Source organism: Eucyclogobius newberryi, unplaced genomic scaffold (assembly GCF_026437365.1).
Source record: "Eucyclogobius newberryi isolate DKJ021-1_F unplaced genomic scaffold, fEucNew1.0.hap1 SCAF_22, whole genome shotgun sequence".
NCBI lineage: Eukaryota > Metazoa > Chordata > Actinopteri > Gobiiformes > Gobiidae > Eucyclogobius > Eucyclogobius newberryi.
In genome coordinates, this window is record NW_027315857.1 from 25,842,303 (window position 1) to 25,850,078 (window position 7,776).

The window sequence follows — 7,776 nt, forward strand, 5'->3', positions numbered from 1 at the left end:
TCCTCTAATCATGTTCGTCTAATCATGGTCCTCAACATGTTCCTCTCATCATGTTCCTCTCATCATGTTCCTCTCATTATGTTCCTCTCATCATGTTCGTCTCATCATGTTCCTCTCATGTTTCTCTCATCATGTTCCTCTCATGTTCCTCTCATCATGTTCCTATCATCATGTTCTTCTCATCATGTTCCTCTCATGTTCCTCATCATGTTCCTCTCATCATGTTCCTCTCATCATGTTCCTCTCATCATGTTCCTCTCATCATGTTCCTCTCATCATGTTCCTCTCATGTTTCTCTCATCATGTTCCTCTCATCAGGTTCCTCTCATTTTTCTCTCATCATGTTCCTCTCATCATGTTCCTCTCATGTTCCTCTCATCATGTTCCTCTCATCATGTTCCTCTCATCATGTTCCTCTCATGTTCCTCTCATCATGTTCCTCTCATGTTCCTCTCATCATGTTCCTCTCATCATGTTCCTCTCATGATCCTCTCATCATGTTTGTCTCATCATGTTCCTCTCATGTTTCTCTCATCATGTTCCTCTCATCATGTTCCTCTCATCATGTTCCTCTCATGTTCCTCTCATCATGTTCCTCTCATCATGTTCCTCTCATCATGTTCCTCTCATCATGTTCCTCTCATGTTTCTCTCATCATGTTCCTCTCATCATGTTCCTCTCATGTTCCTCATCATGTTCCTCTCATCATGTTCCTCTCATCATGTTCCTCTCATCATGTTCCTCTCATCATGTTCCTCTCATGTTCCTCATCATGTTCCTCTCATCATGTTCCTCTCATCATGTTCCTCTCATCATGTTCCTCTCATGTTGCTCTCATCATGTTCCTCTCATGTTCCTCTCATCATGTTCCTCTCATGTTCCTCTCATCATGTTCCTCTCATGTTCCTCTCATCATGTTCCTCATCATGTTCCTCTCATCATGTTCGTCTCATCTTGTTCGTCTCATCATGTTCCTCTCATGTTTCTCTCATCATGTTCCTCATCATGTTCCTCTCATCATGTTCCTCTCATCATGTTCGTCTCATCATGTTCCTCTCATGTTCTCTCAACATGTTCCTCATCATGTTCCTCTCATCATGTTCGTCTCATCATGTTCCTCTCATGTTTCTCTCATCATGTTCCTCTCATCATGTTCCTCTCATCATGTTCCTCTCATCATGTTCCTCTCATCATGTTCCTCTCATGTTCCTCTCATCATGTTCCTCTCATGTTCCTCTCATCATGTTCCTCTCATCATGTTCCTCTCATCTTGTTCCTCTCATCATGTTCCTCTCATCATGTTCCTCTCATCATGTTCCTCTCATCATGTTCCTCTCATCATGTTCCTCTCATCATGTTCGTCTCATCATGTTCCTCTCATGTTTCTCTCATCATGTTCCTCTCATGTTCCTCTCATCATGTTCCTCTCATCATGTTCGTCTCACCTCTCATGTTCCTCTCATCATGTTCCTCTCATGTTCCTCTCATCATGTTCCTCTCATCATGTTCCTCTCATTTTTCTCTCATCATGTTCCTCTCATCATGTTCCTCTCATGTTCCTCTCATCATGTTCCTCTCATCATGTTCCTCTCATCATGTTCCTCTCATCATGTTCCTCTCATCATGTTCCTCTCATGTTTCTCTCATCATGTTCCTCTCATCATGTTCCTCTCATAATGTTCCTCTCATGTTCCTCTCATCATGTTCCTCTCATCATGTTCCTCTCATGTTCCTCTCATCATGTTTGTCTCATCATGTTCCTCTCATGTTTCTCTCATCATGTTCCTCTCATGTTCCTCTCATCATGTTCCTCTCATCATGTTCCTCTCATCATGTTCCTCTCATCATGTTCCTCTCATGTTTCTCTCATCATGTTCCTCTCATCATGTTCCTCTCATGTTCCTCTCATCATGTTCCTCTCATCATGTTCCTCTCATCATGATCCTCTCATCATGTTCCTCTCATCATGGTCCTTATCATGTTCCTCTCATCATGTTCGTCTCATCATGTTCCTCTCATGTTCCTCTCATCATGTTCCTCTCATGTTCCTCTCATCATGTTCCTCTCATCATGTTCGTCTCACCTCTCATGTTTCTCTCATCATGTTCCTCATCAAGTTCCTCTCATCATGTTCCTCTCATGTTTCTCTCATCATGTTCCTCATCATAGTCCTCTCATCATGTTCCTCTCATCATGTTCCTCTCATCATGTTCCTCTCATCATGTTCCTCTCATCATGTTCCTCTCATCATGTTCCTCTCATGTTTCTCTCATCATTCTCATCATGTTCCTCTCATGTTTCTCTCATCATGTTCCTCTCATCATGTTCCTCTCATCATGTTCCTCTCATCATGTTCCTCTCATCATGTTCCTCTCATCATGTTCCTCTCATCATGTCTCCTGTCTCATCATGTTCCTCTCATGTTTCTCTCATCATGTCTCATCTCTCATCATGTTCCTCTCATGTTCCTCTCATCATGTTCCTCATCATGTTCCTCTCATCATGTTCCTCTCATCATGGTCCTCATCATGTTCCTCTCATCATGTTCCTCTCATGTTCCTCTCATCATGTTCCTCTCATCATGTTCGTCTCATCATGTTCCTCTCATGTTTCTCTCATCATGTTCCTCATCATGTTCCTCTCATCATGTTCCTCTCATCATGTTCCTCTCATCATGTTCTCTCATCATGTTCCTCTCATGTTCTCTCATCATGTTCCTCATCATGTTCCTCTCATCATGTTCCTCTCATCATCTCATGTTCCTCTCATCATGTTCCTCTCATGTTCCTCTCATCATGTTCCTCTCATCATGTTCCTCATCATGTTCCTCTCATCATGTTCCTCTCATCATGTTCCTCTCATGTTCTCTCATCATGTTCCTCTCATCATGTTCGTCTCATCATGTTCCTCTCATGTTCTCATCATGTTCCTCTCATGTTCCTCTCATCATGTTCCTCTCATCATGTTCCTCTCATCATGTTCCTCTCATCATGTTCGTCATCATGTCCTCATCATGTTCCTCTCATCATGTTCCTCTCATGTTCCTCTCATCATGTTCCTCTCATCATGTTCTCATCATGTTCCTCATCATGTTCCTCTCATCATGTTCCTCTCATCATGTTCCTCTCATGTTTCTCTCATCATGTTCCTCATCATGTTCTCTCATCATGTTCCTCTCATGTTCTCATCATGTTCCTCTCATCATGTTCCTCTCATCATGTTCCTCTCTCATGTTCCTCTCATCATGTTCCTCTCATGTTCCTCATCATGTTCCTCTCATCATGTTCCTCTCATCATGTTCCTCATCATGTTCCTCTCATGTTTCTCTCATCATGTTCCTCTCATGTTCCTCTCATCAAGTTCCTCTCAGGTTCCTCTCATCATGTTCCTCATCATGTTCCTCTCATGTTCCTCTCATCATGTTCCTCTCATGTTCCTCATCATGTTCCTCTCATCATGTTCGTCTCATCATGTTCCTCTCATGTTTCTCTCATCATGTTCCTCATCATGTTCCTCTCATCATGTTCCTCTCATCATGTTCGTCTCATCATGTTCCTCTCATGTTCTCACATGTTCCTCATCATGTTCCTCTCATCATGTTCCTCTCATCATGTTCCTCTCATCATGTTGCTCTCATGTTTCTCTCATCATGTTCCTCTCATGTTTCTCTCATCATGTTCCTCTCATCATGTTCCTCTCATGTTCCTCTCATCATGTTCCTCTCATTATGTTCCTCTCATCATGTTCCTCTCATGTTTCTCTCATCATGTTCCTCTCATGTTCCTCTCATCATGTTCCTCTCATCATGTTCCTCTCATGTTTCTCTCATCATGTTCCTCTCATGTTTCTCTCATCATGTTCCTCTCATCATGTTCCTCTCATGTTCCTCTCATCATGTTCCTCTCATCATGTTCCTCTCATCATGTTCCTCTCATGTTTCTCTCATCATGTTCCTCTCATCATGTTCCTCTCATCATGTTCCTCTCATCATGTTCCTCTCATCATGTTCCTCTCATGTTTCTCTCATCATGTTCCTCTCATGTTTCTCTCATCATGTTCCTCTCATCATGTTCCTCTCATGTTCCTCTCATCATGTTCCTCTCATCATGTTCCTCTCATCATGTTCCTCTCATCATGTTCCTCTCATGTTTCTCTCATCATGTTCCTCTCATCATGTCCCTCTCATGTTCCTCTCATCATGTTCCTCTCATGTTCCTCTCATCATGTTCCTCTCATCATGTTCGTCTCATCATGTTCCGCTCATGTTTCTCTCATCATGTTCGTCTCATCATGTTTCTCTCATCATGTTCCTCATCATGTTCCTCTCATCATGTTCCTCTCATGTTCCTCATCATGTTCCTCTCATCATGTTCCTCTCATCATGTTCCTCTCATCATGTTCCTCTCATCATGTTCCTCTCATGTTCCTCATCATGTTCCTCTCATCATGTTCCTCTCATCATGTTCCTCTCATCATGTTCCTCTCATGTTTCTCTCATCATGTTCCTCTCATGTTCCTCTCATCATGTTCCTCTCATGTTCCTCTCATCATGTTCCTCATCATGTTCTTCTCATGTTCCTCTAATCATGTTCCTCTCATGTTCCTCTCATCATGTTCCTCTCATCATGTTCCTCTCATCATGTTCGTCTCATCATGTTCCTCTCATGTTTCTCTCATCATGTTCCTCATCATGTTCCTCTCATCATTTTCCTCTCATCATGTTCGTCTCATCATGTTCCTCTCATGTTCTCTCAACATGTTCCTCATCATGTTCCTCTCATCATGTTCCTCTCATCATGTTCCTCTCATCATGTTCCTCTCATGTTTCTCTCATCATGTTCCTCTCATGTTTCTCTCATCATGTTCCTCTCATCATGTTCCTCTCATGTTCCTCTCATCATGTTCCTCTCATCATGTTCCTCTCATCATGTTCCTCTCATCATGTTCCTCTCATGTTTCTCTCATCATGTTCCTCTCATCATGTTCCTCTCATGTTTCTCTCATCATGTTCCTCTCATGTTCCTCTCATCATGTTCCTCTCATCATGTTCGTCTCATCATGTTCCGCTCATGTTTCTCTCATCATGTTCCTCTCATGTTCCTCATCATGTTCCTCTCATCATGTTCCTCTCATCATGTTCGTCTCATCATGTTCCTCTCATGTTCTCTCAACATGTTCCTCATCATGTTCCTCTCATCATGTTCCTCTCATCATGTTCCTCTCATCATGTTCCTCTCATCATGTTCCTCTCATGTTTCTCTCATCATGTTCCTCTCATGTTTCTCTCATCATGTTCCTCTTATCATGTTCCTCTCATGTTCCTCTCATCATGTTCCTCTCATCATGTTCCTCTCATCATGTTCCTCTCATCATGTTCCTCTCATGTTTCTCTCATCATGTTCCTCTCATCATGTCCCTCTCATGTTCCTCTCATCATGTTCCTCTCATGTTCCTCTCATCATGTTCCTCTCATCATGTTCGTCTCATCATGTTCCGCTCATGTTTCTCTCATCATGTTCGTCTCATCATGTTTCTCTCATCATGTTCCTCATCATGTTCCTCTCATCATGTTCCTCTCATGTTCCTCTCATCATGTTCCTCTCATCATGTTCCTCTCATGTTTCTCTCATCATGTTCCTCATCATGTTCCTCTCATCATGTTCCTCTCATCATGTTCCTCTCATGTTCCTCACATCATGTTCCTCTCATGTTCCTCTCATCATGTTCCTCTCATCATGTTCCTCTCATCATGTTCCTCTCATCATGTTCCTCTCATCATGTTCCTCTCATCATGGTCCTAATCATGTTCCTCTCATCATGTTCCTCTCATCATGTTCCTCTAATCATGTTCGTCTAATCATGGTCCTCAACATGTTCCTCTCATCATGTTCCTCTCATCATGTTCCTCTCATCATGTTCGTCTCATCATGTTCTTCTCATCATGTTCCTCATCATGTTCCTCTCATCATGTTCGTCTCATCATGTTCCTCTCATGTTTCTCTCATCATGTTCCTCATCATGTTCCTCTCATCATGTTCCTCTCATCATGTTCCTCTCATTATGTTCCTCTCATCATGTTCGTCTCATCATGTTCCTCTCATGTTTCTCTCATCATGTTCCTCTCATGTTCCTCTCATCATGTTCCTATCATCATGTTCCTCTCATCATGTTCCTCTCATGTTCCTCATCATGTTCCTCTCATCATGTTCCTCTCATCATGTTCCTCTCATCATGTTCCTCTCATCATGTTCCTCTCATCATGTTCCTCTCATCATGTTCCTCTCATCATGTTCCTCTCATCATGTTCGTCTTATCATGTTCCTCTCATCATGTTCCTCTCATCATGTTCCTCTCATCATGGTCCTAATCATGTTCCTCTCATCATGTTCCTCTCATCATGTTCCTCTAATCATGTTCGTCTAATCATGGTCCTCAACATGTTCCTCTCATCATGTTCCTCTCATCATGTTCCTCTCATCATGTTCGTCTCATCATGTTCTTCTCATCATGTTCCTCATCATGTTCCTCTCATCATGTTCGTCTCATCATGTTCCTCTCATGTTTCTCTCATCATGTTCCTCATCATGTTCCTCTCATCATGTTCCTCTCATCATGTTCCTCTCATTATGTTCCTCTCATCATGTTCGTCTCATCATGTTCCTCTCATGTTTCTCTCATCATGTTCCTCTCATGTTCCTCTCATCATGTTCCTATCATCATGTTCCTCTCATCATGTTCCTCTCATGTTCCTCATCATGTTCCTCTCATCATGTTCCTCTCATCATGTTCCTCTCATCATGTTCCTCTCATCATGTTCCTCTCATCATGTTCCTCATCATGTTCCTCTCATCATGTTCCTCTCATCATGTTCGTCTCATCATGTTCCTCTCATGTTCCTCATCATGTTCCTCTCATCATGTTCCTCTCATCATGTTCGTCTCATCATGTTCCTCTCATGTTCTCTCAACATGTTCCTCATCATGTTCCTCTCATCATGTTCCTCTCATCATGTTCCTCTCATCATGTTCCTCTCATCATGTTCCTCTCATGTTTCTCTCATCATGTTCCTCTCATGTTTCTCTCATCATGTTCCTCTTATCATGTTCCTCTCATGTTCCTCTCATCATGTTCCTCTCATCATGTTCCTCTCATCATGTTCCTCTCATCATGTTCCTCTCATGTTTCTCTCATCATGTTCCTCTCATCATGTCCCTCTCATGTTCCTCTCATCATGTTCCTCTCATGTTCCTCTCATCATGTTCCTCTCATCATGTTCGTCTCATCATGTTCCGCTCATGTTTCTCTCATCATGTTCGTCTCATCATGTTTCTCTCATCATGTTCCTCATCATGTTCCTCTCATCATGTTCCTCTCATGTTCCTCTCATCATGTTCCTCTCATCATGTTCCTCTCATGTTTCTCTCATCATGTTCCTCATCATGTTCCTCTCATCATGTTCCTCTCATCATGTTCCTCTCATGTTCCTCACATCATGTTCCTCTCATGTTCCTCTCATCATGTTCCTCTCATCATGTTCCTCTCATCATGTTCCTCTCATCATGTTCCTCTCATCATGTTCCTCTCATCATGGTCCTAATCATGTTCCTCTCATCATGTTCCTCTCATCATGTTCCTCTAATCATGTTCGTCTAATCATGGTCCTCAACATGTTCCTCTCATCATGTTCCTCTCATCATGTTCCTCTCATCATGTTCGTCTCATCATGTTCTTCTCATCATGTTCCTCATCATGTTCCTCTCATCATGTTCGTCTCAT